This window comes from Myotis myotis, unplaced genomic scaffold (assembly GCF_014108235.1).
Source record: "Myotis myotis isolate mMyoMyo1 unplaced genomic scaffold, mMyoMyo1.p scaffold_m19_p_4, whole genome shotgun sequence".
Lineage (NCBI taxonomy): Eukaryota > Metazoa > Chordata > Mammalia > Chiroptera > Vespertilionidae > Myotis > Myotis myotis.
The window spans coordinates 85,422,784-85,436,125 of NW_023416346.1; the positions used below are offsets into that span (position 1 = coordinate 85,422,784).

General features: G+C 45.4%; 1 protein-coding gene across 1 annotated transcript in view; it reads right to left on the reverse strand.

Annotated features, from left to right (window-relative positions):
* STARD8 (StAR related lipid transfer domain containing 8) overlaps nucleotides 1-1,299 on the reverse strand; it is a 39,272-nt gene extending 37,973 nt beyond the window's left edge. The window contains exon 1 of the mRNA XM_036305509.1: nucleotides 1,156-1,299. The gene's annotated coding sequence lies outside the window, so the exon portion shown is untranslated. The remainder of the gene's footprint in view (nucleotides 1-1,155) is intronic.
* Nucleotides 1,300-13,342: the final 12,043 nt, after the last annotated feature.

Here is a 13,342-nt window from a genome sequence, read left to right on the forward strand (position 1 = left end):
GGTAAGGCAGCAATGCTCTCAGGTTGGACACCTTATGTCTCTGGATCAACAGACCTCCCTTCCCGCCCCCATGAAACACCAGGAAGTGGCTCCTGGGTCCCACCCCCACCAAGGCTCCTGCATCAGGGGCAGGACACTGCAATTCTGGCTTCTGCCCTGCTTCTGTGGAGATGCTGTGTGACCTTGCTTAGAGTGTCACCGTCTCTGAGCCTCAGTATCCACATATATATAATCAGAGGGTCTGATCTGAGCATCTCCGCAGGCCCTGTCCGTTAGTTCGTTCATGTTCCATGACAAATCTATGTTGAGAAACCCAACCTAATTTGTTATTTCCTCCCTGCCATTTGGGCAGGGGCAAGGGATAATTTACTGGGGAAAAGGAATAGGCAGAGCCTGGAAATTTTTTTAAGTCCTCAAATAAATACATATTTGTTTAAAAGACAAAGTGCCAGGCACTCTGGGAGACCTGTTCGAGTGAAAACAGGCCTTGGGATACAGCTTTTAGTCCATTTGAGGTGACCAAATATGTGCTGCCAGGGTAGCTGGGCTACATCATGCAACTAGGGAACAGAGCTAGGCAGTAAGGGGCCATTGGAGTGATGGAGGGGGGAGCTACGGAATAGGTAGTGAGACCCAAGAATATGGAGACAAAAAGATAGGGCAGACAGACAAACAATGGAATGAAGAGGTGAAAATACAGGCATATAGTGGGACAGGAAGACAGGACAGTGGGAGTGCAACAACAGAGGTAGAGACAAAGAAAGTGTTGTAGGAATAAGGGGTTGGGGACATACTGTTTATTAAATAATGTTCTTTTTGAGTGGAGGATGAAGGCAGAGAGAGGTGGGTAGGAATGAAGTGAGAAAGACAGTAGGAATAAAAAGACAGAACACCTTGGGACAGAGCAAGAGCTGGCTAAGAATTAGAAGAAAGCAGGCATGCTGAGGTGGAAGGTCTGATAAACGGGGACTGATAGCCAGGGGTGGGGTTGAGACAAACGGAGGGACATAGGACTAGCAAATTAAAACAAGACTGGGACCAAAGACAAGGGGCTGGGAACTTAGCAGAGCGGCGGCGAGAACAGCAGCACCGAAGCTCTCAGCCAATTGCAGCGGAGCCCTGACCTCCCACCAGGGTCCTCCCCACTCCGTTCACCTTGTTTCCAGCCCGGCGGGTCGCCCCTGGTGCCTTTCACACCCCATCTCGTCCTTGGCGCCCAGGACCTTGGCTTCCGAAGCTGCCGTGGCTGCCTCCCCGCCCCGCGCCTCGGCCGTAGTAGGTCGGTGGCGGCTCCAAAGCCTGCAGGCAGCAAGCCGGATCGCTGGCGCCTCCGAGGTTGCATCCAGACTGAGCAGACAGCCCTGGAAGGGCCGAGGGAGGGCGGGGCTGAGGGAGCCAAGGCCTGGTTGCCCTGCCCCTCATAGCAACTAGAAAGTTCCATTCCCCCACCTTGAGCTGTAAACCGCCTGGTCCCCCCCCCAAACCCACTCCTTCCTACTCTTCTACCCCATTGTGAGAGAGTGAGGGTCTTCTTAGTCCCTGGGTCAGCCCCTCCACTGCTTCTCTAGCTCAAATCTCACCAAACATGTAAAAGGTGCAACAGTCAGATGGAGAGGGCCAAAGCAGCAGAACTCAGGAAATAGGGGAGGGACATGGCTCCCTCCATCTAGGCACTCAGTCACTTCTCATCACCCACCAGGGTTTCTGTCTGACCAGAGCAAGGGGAACTTGGATTCCAACAAGAACACATTGAAACCCTTCTAGTGCCAAGAATATCCTGAACTTTATGAACAGAAGCATGCCTTATAGACTTGCTTATATTACAGATGCAAAACTGAGGCCGAAGAATGCAGATGACTTAGCAATTATCTAAGGGGGAACAATTATCTTTACCTTGCAGGACTGCTGTGAGAATACAAAGGGGCTGAGCATGATGCCAGAATACAGTCTCTGTAAATAAAGATTTGTTTTTTTTTTCCTCAAAGATATCCACATTGGAGAGCTACCACACACAAAAAGTCTGGACCCAGGACCCTAAGTTACATAACTTAAATTCCCTTACTCCTAACCTCCATCCACAGCAAGCAAACTTGCATTACCTGATCTGTCTTTGTTTACAATGGAAGGAAGACAGAAAGTTGCCAACTGTCAGGTCTGGTCATTTCCATGCCACTTCTGGTGATGGCCAGTAAGGGGGACAAGGTTCTAATAGTGGTTTTGCATGAACTACAGCATAACCTGGGACATTTTTCCTCTCTCAGCCTCAGTTTCCTCATCTGTAACAAGATAGTAATCCTTATGACACAATGGGAATTATGATAAGAGGATACACAGGTAAAGGTCACAGTCCCTCCCTCTACCAGCTCCATATCTTGTGCCATGAGACTGGAGCTAAGCAGCCCCATGTGGGAAGGACAGGCTAGGAAAAGGAAGAGGAGTTTGTGAATTGAGGCATCCTTATTTATAAGAGATTTACACCCACTTTTTCTAGACTCAGTGTCAGAGCTGGAAGGGAATAAGGGATTAACATCTTGATCTCCATTGCCAGTCATCCTTTTCCCCCAAGGCAGTGGCACACAGTAGGTGTTCACAAAAAAACTTATTGAATGAACATATTCTTCACATGGGGCAGAGGACTTGCCCAAGGTCGAACAGTGACTCCACTTTAGAATCGAGACAGATCTCCTGTCTACTCCACCTTCTACTAGGCCATGCTGCTTCACGGACTTCTTTTTGTCTTTCTTCCACGTGATCATAAACCAGGGAAGCCCACTCTTCTCCCCCAGCACTCTCAAGACTATCAACAATCCCCATTCTGGACCAGCTCAGTCAGGATGAGCAGCCACTGGAAGACTCTTCTGTGTGCCCCGCTTGGTGCTGCCAAGCCTTTGACGTCTACGTTTCCAGCAGCCCCTGTATTAATCCTGCAAGTTCCCCTCTGGGGAAAAGGAGGCTGCAGTCAGCTTCCTGTGATCACAGGAGTTTCCCTTTTGCTCACTGGTGAAGCCGGAGTATAGGACACAACCCCTCCACAGCAGCAGCCTAGAAGGAAGGGCGGCAGCAGCCATTTCCTACCCTGCTAAGGCATCTCCCTCTCTGGCCAGTCCCTCCCCTATTTCCTGAGTCCTACTGCTTTGGCCCCAGCCAGGACAGTGATGTGAAAAGGCTCAAAAGTTAACTTTAATCGCAGAACCTGGAAACTAGAAAGAACCCCGAATTTATTCCTACGCCTTCACCACTGTAGGAATGCCCTACAAGGTCAAGTTCCTTTTTTTATAAAATCACAGGATGACACCCACCTGACAATGTTGTTGTGGTGTGGTAAGACATGTGAGAAGGGACTTAATAAAAGCTGATGTGTACTGAGTGCTAACTTTGTGCCTGGCATCATTCTTACCACAACCCTCTAAAATAGGTACTATCATTATCATTATCATCATCATCATCCTCCTCCTCATTTTATAGATGGAGAAATGAGGAATGACAAATGTAATGTAACTTGCTCAATTCACACAGTTAATAGTGGCGATGGCAGAATTTGAGCCCTGAAGCTCACTTTCCACCCTTGTAAGGGTGGTCATCATCCTTACCCCAAAGAATGATCTATCTTAAAAGTTCTAGGAGTTCACATGTCTCTGTGCCTGGAACTTTTGTACCCAAGTACCCCTAAGGGCCAAGGGGAGAGAATTTGAAGAAACCCTGGGGAAGAGGGGCTGAAAATGGACCCTGAAACTTCAGCTCCAAGCAGGGCATGTCTTTGAAGTCCCTGCTTTTATCTTAAACACCTGATTGAATTTCCCGGTGTCTTTGAGGAAAATTGGCACTCCAAGAAGATGGAACACATTGGTCCTGTGCATTCATATGTTCCATGCCACTGCCTTTTACCCCAGGAGTACCAGGCACTTGGCACATGGTAGGCCCTGCATCACTGTGAAGAGTTAATGTTTATGAAACATGTGATATTCAAGCCAGCATTCTAAGCACTTTTCACATATGATTTAATCATCATGACAACTCTATGAAGATGTCAAATTATTATCATCACTCTCATTTTTAGTGGAAAAGTGTAGCACAGATAAGTGATTTGCCCATGGTTACACAGTTTGGAAGTGACCACTGGGCTTTAAACCCAGACAGATGTCAGCTTTGGCTAGTAACCACTGTACATACTTCCCTTCAGGCCACAACAGAGTCTTTCTTACCTGCCCATCTCCACCACTCTCCACCAGAATGATTGGTTGATTCTTGGCAGAAGCAGGCCTTATCCCAATTAGGTTAGCAGCTCCTTGAGGGCAAAGATGTAGTGTCTATCCCCCCAACTCACCCTTCCTCAGAACAATGCTACGCCAGGGGTTGGGCCATGTACAGGGCTTGTCATTCATATGTACCAACTGACTGCTTCCTGGTTTATGGCACACATAGGGCTGGTGGATAGAGCATTAAAATTTCAGGCAAGAGTCCTCTGCCGCCCTCCATGGCAAAGATCCAGCTTCAGAAATGGCTACCCATCCATCTACAGGGACAAGTCCACACTTCTAAGATTGACATTCAAAGTGTTGCACAAGGTCACCCAGCCAAATCAGCTGGCATTCCTAGAACTTCATTAACTTCATCCTCTAAATGTCTAACATATGCTCTTCTCTCTCATGAAAATGCTAATCCTTATTTCCTTTGACTTATTTCCCGAACAGTTATTTGGTGCTTTCAATGTGCCTGGCACTGTTCTAAGCTCTTTGCACATTTTAACTTACAGACTCCTTACAGAAACCCTGTGGGTAATATCCCATTTTACAGATGAGGAGGCTGAGGCACAAAGAGGCTAAGTTATTTGCCATATCCCCTGCACCTGGCAAAGTCCTACATATCCTTTCTGGCCCTCCTATGAATAACTTAAGCCATTCCCTTTCTGGGGGCTCCCTCAGCTCAGTTGTACCAGCAATCATTCTATACTGAGTTTAGTTATCTAGTATATGCCTTCCTGCCCAATAAGAGTTTAAATTCTCTGAGAGCAAGGACTGTGTTTTATTATTTATGACATATTCATTGCTCAGGAAGGATTTGGCAATTAGGGAATATTTCTTAAAAGACTGAATGAAGAGTGAGTGAGTGGCCCAGAAGCTGCTTGACCAAACCAAATGGTGGCCAAGAGATTTGGGGTTTTCTTTCCCAAATGCCATTGGAGTAGAAGACTGTAAATATGACTCAGTGACTGGGCGTGAAATGCAACCACAGGTAGTGAGGAGAAGAGAAAGAAGACCCCTCCCATCCCATCCTGTTCCTCATGTGGCTGGACCAAACTTGGCACTCTGACCACAAAATCATTGGGCTGCTGGGGCACCTAGTACACCATGAAAGCCAGTGGCTCTGGGGTCTTCTCCGGAGAACTGAGCTTCTCTGTTGCCCCCTCAAAGGCCCCATGACTGCCTCTCCAATTCAGAGGGTTATATGAAAGAGAAGGGCTTAAATGTCACCCCAGGGGGTTAGGGTTTGTTTCTTTGGGCCTCAAACATTATGCTTCAGTGAACTTGCTTGGTCCTTCCCTTGCTGGTCAAATACACTTTATGAAAAAGTAGAGGGGAATTTGAGCACAACTCTGGTCTTGAGTCCTGTTTCCAGCATTCAGTAAACAAACAAACAAACAAACAAACACCCTGTGTAGCCTTTGGCAAGTTACTGACCCTCAGTTTCTTCACCTAGAAAATGAAAATAACTTTTTTCTGCCCTACAAACCTCAAGGTAATGGATCTGAGAGCACTTTGTAATTGGAAATGACCAACTGCAGAGAGCATAGCAGTGTTTTTGCAGCTTTGCAGTTGAAGGCAGAAAGGTCAAGGACCAGAGCCTCAGCCTTTCCCCATCTCCACCTGGCTATGTATGCCTATTGCCCAATAATTAGCCTTTTCTGGACCTTAGTAAAATGGGAAGGCTAATTCCTAGGCCCTTGCAGCCAAATCTTAGAAGGGCTGCTGGATGGACGTGTGGATTTTATCAGCTCTAGAGAAGGGGCCCCTAAGAACTGCAACTCTCAAAGCAACCTTGGCTTTGAACACCAGCTTTAACACTTACTAGAGGACATATCACTTCTGTGGTCTTCAGTTTCCTCACTTATTAAAGGATACAATAACTCCTACCTCCCTAAATTGTTCTGTAGATCAAATACAAAAGCTCTGATAAGATGCTCTTGTCAGTGGCAAACTTGATCTACTTAGTACTTTGCTCTGCCTCATCACTTTCATCCTATCTTTGTATCATATAAGCTGCTCAGTTCTAAAGTCCACCAATTCTGCCTTTGTCTGGGAAGTAGTTACAGCACCTACCTATAGTTTGCCCTTACCCTCAACTCACTGGCCTCAGTACACACACTTTCACCCCTGTCATTAACTGGCAGAAGCCTCTCCTCCTCTTCCCATCACATGGCAGAGTATAGCACCAACTCAAAGTAACACATACCCTTCAGTCTGGCTCAGAGGTCCAGGTCCAGGGCTCTGTCCATTAGAGCAGCTGGCCTGGCCATAAATGAAAGCTGCTTGGGGACATAGCTTGGGGGGGGTCAGTTATCTGCCTCCTGTATCCCTACCACTTGTGACTAGCCAGGAGTGCCAGCAAGCTATGACAGTGGGCAGGCTTTGTTTGCATTCATCACTTGGTACATTCCCCTGGAATTCCAGGCCAGTTATGAGAGAGTCCCTGAGTGGCTCAAAACTCCATGGCAGCCCAGACTGGAGCTGGTTGGTTCCCAGTGAGCATGGGATCCACACCCTCATGTTATAGTTGGAGATCCTGAAGCACATCCAGGGATGGGCAAGCAACTCAAGGCCCTACACCTGGGCTTTGCCCTCCAGTATTTGTGCCTACCTTGTCCTGCCCTGGAGATTCAGTCTCCCAGAGCCCTCTCTCATAGGCCCTGAGAAGTTCAAGCAATCAGGTCAGAAGAAGGGGTTCCATAGAAGTCCCAAAAACTTCTCTTATAATTTCTACTCAGTGTGGTGTCCTCAGATAACCCATGCCGAAGTCTAGAAACAAAAGTTGGCAATGCACAGGTTCTTAGATAAACAGCAGCATGCCTTGAACAGATAGGGGCACCCACACGTAGCTGTGAAAGGTGTGGAGAGCCATGCCAGACCCCAGTACTTCCCCAACAACGAGTTGGAAGCCAGGCTGCAGTCCAGGAACCCGGAAGGAGAAAGAGCCCTGTGAAATGTCCACCTGGGTCAGTTGGTAAGCAGGATTTAGCCCGGGTCAGCTGCATCCCCCAGATTGGAGACCTCAGGGACAGGGGTCCTTGTCCAAAAAGAACCCCAAACACTGTGCAGTGTGAGGCCCCATGAGGACAGGCCTTGTCTTGTTGTCTTGAAGTCTGGGGCAGTTCCAGCAAGATAGGAGGGTACAAAGTGGCTGCTCAAATTCACAGCTCAGGGTCAAGGCCTCTGGATCAGCCTCCCCTTTCCTCCTATTCACTCTCCTTTCCTAGCTCTTCTTTTCCCAAACCTGGATGTTCTGTGTTCTAATTTAACCAAAGGGGCTGTTCTCTTTGACTAGTTACTATCCCCCATGCTTAGTGGTGCCACCATACCCCTCTCTTCCTTTGACTTGCTGTGTAACTTGCCCATTCAGTGTCAATGAGCATAAAAAGGTTAGATGCACTAGATCACACTTATAAATTGTGCCTCACAGTGGCAGGGGAAAAGCTTCAAGGCCTACCTTGGGGATGTCAAGAGAGAGAATAACAAGGGAAGGCTGAGCCTGGGGACTCTAGACCCTGACCCTTACCCCACCTTTCTAAAATCAGAGTCATGCTACTTTTTTTCTGTTTTATACAGTATATTGGGGTTCCACATTGGGTTCAGTTTTGGGGGGAAAGAAAAAATTTAAAGAAAATGGACTAGATATGTTCTTCTTGTACCTGGGCCCCAGTTACCTTCTGAGTGATCATTACGTGCCATAATACAAGTAAAATGTTTAGGACAGTGCCCAGCACAGAATGGTGAGGACAATAATAGCTATCATGTATTGAGCTCCTACTATGTGCCAAGTATTGTTCAAAGATTGTACCTGGATCAATTAATTTGATCCTTCCAAATCTTCTCAAGAAGACACTATTATCCTGACTAGAGGTCCAGTGCATGAACTCTGTGCATGGATAGGGTCCCTAGGCCTGGCTGGCAATCGGGGCAGATCTGTGGGATGACTGATGGGGCTATTGGGAGCCCCCATTGGTACCCGCTTTGGCTGGCCTGGGGCCTGTGGGCTGAGGGCAACTCCTGCTTGAGCGTCTGCCCCCTGGTGGTCAGTGTGCATCATAGTGACCCGTCAAATGACGGGTCGTTCCACTGGTCGATCTGGCATTCAGTCAATTTGCATATTAGGCTTTTATTATATGGGATTTTACAGATGAGGACACTGAAGCACAGAGAGGTTAAGAAACTTGTCCAAGATCACTGAAAGGTGCAACTGGGATTTGAATACAGGCATTTTGGTTCTAGGACCCTTATTCTTAATCAGTACAACTATTGGTTCTCAATACATATTTAGTTATTTTTTTATTCCTCTGGTGATGGTTATTTTCATTGAAAAATTATGTTACCTTCATCTGTTAAATGGACAGAGTTCACCTTGCATTATGACTGTACCTGAAAATCAGATCATGGCTGGAGAATGGGTGTGTTCCTGCTTTGGCAACCAGGCCAGGCTGCATGATGCCCTCATGTGCCACATCTGCTGAGATAAAGCCTACAGTCTGGGGCCACTTCTCCAAATAGTGGGCAGTGGAAAAATGTTGAGTTTGCTAAAAAAATAAAGACTGGCTTGTAAGCACAAAGTCTAGAAGAAACCAAGCAGCAGAGCTGCTAGGAACTTATAAAGTGACTGGATGTCCTGCATGAGAAAAGACTACTGAAGTCCAGCATTCAGCCCTTACTGACCCTACCACGATGAATGTCCTCCATTCACCTGACTTAGCCTGCCTTTTTTTCAATTCTTCTCCTTTCCAGTCCCTTCTATTTTTCTTTTCATCGCTCCTCCTTCTCCTTATTCAGCAAGACCCATAATAACTTGCTAAACCGCAACCCTCATATTTCTTGTATTTCCACTTTCCAGGGGAATTTTGCAGTTGGTCCTGATTGCTTCACCCAACTGATCCTCCCTTTCTGGCCACATTCATCTTTTCTTGGGCCCCACCCACCTTTCCAGGATACTTCCCTCAACTTCAATGCCCTCAGACCAGAGGCTTGTCCTTTCCTGCCTTTACTTGGCCAGCAGAGCCACTAACTCTCTGAACAAGTCCCTTCCATTTTCTAGGTCTCAGTTTCTCTATTGAAGATTGAAGGGGAGTGATTGGAGTAAATGATATCTGAGGAGCTTTCCAGCTCTAATTTCCCACTATTTTACATCCATTGAGAAAATTTAATATTCTTGTCCACTTCTCTCTCTCTCTCTCTCTCTCTCTCTCTCTCTCTCTCTCTCTCTCTCTCTCTCCACACACACACATACACACACACACACACACACACATTTATGTGTGTGTGAGCTTTCCTAAAAAACTCTGAAAGCATTAGTTGGGGCCAGAATCTGAGGAAATGGGAGCTGAAGGAGGTAGAGGGTGGGAACAGTAATTGCAGAATTTTCAAAGTGGAACAGCATTTTGAAAGCCAAATAATTTTAGAAAAGTGGTCCTCTCAGTTCGGTTTGGTTCCAAATGAAAGTCAAGGAACTGTGTACCCAAAACCAGGACAAGAGCAAAGCCCTTGACCACTCTAGGTGTGGTGCACTCCCTGGGATTCAGCTCATGTCCTCGGCATTCACCACACCTGCCAGTTCCAGACAAGTCATCGGGACTAGGGCAATGGGGATCTGGCTCCAGATGGGTCAAGTTTCTGTTCTCAAGGTGCTTACAGTCAAGCCACAAAGATAAGCATGGAGATAAATAGAGCACCTCTTATTAGAGTTTCCAAAGCGCTTTCATTTTTTTCTCTTTGGTTCTCACAACAACCCTGTTAGGTAGCAGGAGAGGAACTGTTACCCTATTTTACAGAGCAGAGGACTGAGAGTCAAAGTGGAGACAGAATTCACCCAAGCTGATCTGAGCAGCAAGTGGAGAGCTGAGACACAACCCTAAGTGTTCGCTCTCCAGAGCCAGCACTCTGTCCAAAGCATCATGATCTTGCATTTTCAACAGCTTTGACAATAGAAGTTTTCTGAGACACTATTAAAAAACAACAACTACCTAAGACATTTGTCTTAGCAATATCTTTACCGACACAGCTCCTAGGGCAATGGAAACTAAGGAGAAAATAAACAAATAGGACTACATCAAAATAAAAAGCTTCTGTACAGCAAAAGAAACAATCAACAAAACAACAAGAAAGCACACTGCATGGGAGAACATATTTGTCAATGTTATCTCCTATAAGGGTTTAATCTCCAAAATTTACAGGAACTCATGTAACTTAACAAAAGGAAGATAAACAGACCAATCAAAAAAAAAAAAATGGGCAAAGGACTTAAACAGACACTTTTCAAAAGAGGACATACAGAAGGCCAAGAGACATATGAAAACATGGCCAATGTCACTAATCATCTGAGAGATGCAAATCAAAATGACAGTGAGGTACCATCTCAGACCTGTCAGAATGGCTATCATCAACAAATCAACAAAGGACAATTGTTGGCAAGGACGCAGAGAAAAAGGAACCCTCATGCAGTGCTGGTGGGAATGTACACTGGTGCAGCCACTGTGGAAAACAGTATGGCCTTTCCTAAAAAAATTCAAAATGAAACTTCCATTTGACCCAGTAATCCCATTTCTAGGAATATATCCCAAGAAATCAGAAACACCAATCAGAAAGGATATATGCACCCCTATGTTCATAGCAGCACAATTTACAATAGCTAAGATTTGGAAACAGCCTAAGTGCCCATCAGCAGATGAGTGGATTAAAAAGTTGTGGTACATCTACACAATGGAATACTGTGCTGCTGTAAAGTAGAAGGAATTCTTACCATTTGCAACAGCATGGATGGACCTGGAGAGCATTATGCTAAGCCAAATAAGCCAGTCGGAGAAAGATAAATATCACATGATCTCACTCGTATGTGGGATATAATGATCAACATAATTTGATGAACAAGAATAGATCCAGAGACAAATGGTAGGGGAGGGGGTGTTAGAGAGCAACCAAAGGACTTATATGCATGCATATTAGCATAACCAATGGACACAGACACTGGGACGGTGGGGGCTAGACCAGGGTGGGAATGACTGGGGGTGTGTTCAATTGGGGGAAAATGAGGCATATGTAAAACTTTAGACAATAAAAAAAATAAAACAAACAAACAAACAAACAAACAAACAATAAATAAATAAATAAATAAATAAATAAATAAATAAATAAATAAAAACCGCCTAACAGTGGCTAATTCTGAAATGTGGAAGTTAGGGGTTATGAAACTTTGGCTCTTCATTTTATATCCAGACACACAAGTAGACATGTTTCTTTGGAAAATGTATTTTATTTCTAATCTATATGTGAAAGGAAATAGCTTCAACACAAGGCATCACATGATCCATGCTGTAAGACAGATACACAATATGCTGGGGACTTGAAGAGGGTAGGGGAGAATATTTGAACTGAGCTTCATAGAATGGGAAAGGTCTAATCAGACTGAGATTGGTAGGGCAGTCCCAGAATCCCAGAGAGTGGAGCCGTCAGCTTTCCAACTCTGCAGCTGTTGCTGGCTTCTGAGGCAACAGACCTGCCTAGGAGCAATTCTTCCTGAACAATTAGGTACATATATTGGGCAGGATTTCCTTTTTTCTTTCTTTTCCTCATTTTATATTGTGAGTTACCTGAATCACAACCTGGGGCTTGGGAAACACCTGCATCATCCACCCATCACTCACCTAGGCTGTGATCATGGATTGCTCTGGAGATGCCTAGTTGGGCCAGTCCAGCCTGGCAGGGGCAGAAGGAACCATAGGAACCAGAAAACTTACAAACAGAAGGTGGGCCCAGCCAGACCTCCCCACACTACTTTTAACTGTTTTTTACTAGGGTTCAAGATTAAGTAGTTTTAAACAATCAGATGACCAGATTGATTACATTTTTTTCAAATCACATTTTTGGGAAATCAAGATCAAATCCCTTTCCAATTAAGGGTCACATAACCATCATGTGTAGGAGCTTAAAGGGACTTAGAGACTACCCTATCTCATCCTCCATTTCATGATGGGGAAGTTGGGGCCCAGACAGGGAAGGTACTTGCCCAAGGAGTTTGCTAGCAGCCAAGTCATCATGTCTGGTTATACTTTAGCCCTCACTGACAAATGACCCTTGCTGTGAGCCTGGCTTCCAAGGGGCTCCTTGGCAGACACAAGAAGGAAAGCATATCTGCTCTTTGAAGACCTCAGGTATATGAAACATATTGATTATTTCCATCACTCAATCCCTCTGGCCTACACACAGCCTCCCTGGAGTAGGGGTGGGACTCCAGAGCTATGATTCAACATGGGCCCTTCCTGTCCCATAGGCCCAGGGGCTCATTCCTGAGACCTCAGCTCCTGCCTTCTTAATCTCAAATCAGACTTTTAGATTGGATAAAACATCTCCACCTTCCATCATTCTGTTGCCTGGGCTAGTCATGGTAATCATTTTATAATCATTTGATAACTATAATTTGTGTATTACCTGGGAGCATATAGAACACACTCTCTCCTACTATCACACTTAGTTCCCACAACAACCCAAGAGTTGGGTATTTGGATCCTCAGTTTAAAATTGAGAAAACTGAGGCTCAGAGAGGTGATCGTACAGTTAATAAGTGACAGAATTCAGACCCAGAGCTGTCTGGTTTCTCCAGAAACAGCTCTTTTGGACAGTTTAAGGCTACCTTTTTTGCTTGTTTCTTGGCAAGGATGGATGGACAGATCGGTGGGTAGAGGGATGAACCAAATAGTTTCTAGCATTCTCTCTGGGGGGCTGGATCTGTATTAGACATGAGGATACAGAGAGGAATTAGACACAGTTTATACCTCAGGGAGCCCAGTGTGTCATTGAGTGCTTCTCAAATTTTTGCACCAAAGTACCCACAATGGTTGAACATTCTCCACACAGCCCGAAGGAGCTACAGAAGCCCATACAACTAGCCACAAATGAGAAATTCCTTTGAAGTCTCCACTTTCAGCTTATAATTCATGTAAATTTAGCATGCTATTTCATACCATATATCTATATTTATTTTAATATAAAAATGATGTTTTCCCAAATCTTTTAGGGAAAATGGACCATCCCTAGTAGGTAATTTTGAAAATATCTTCCAGGAAGATGTTCTGATTACTTCTGGCCTA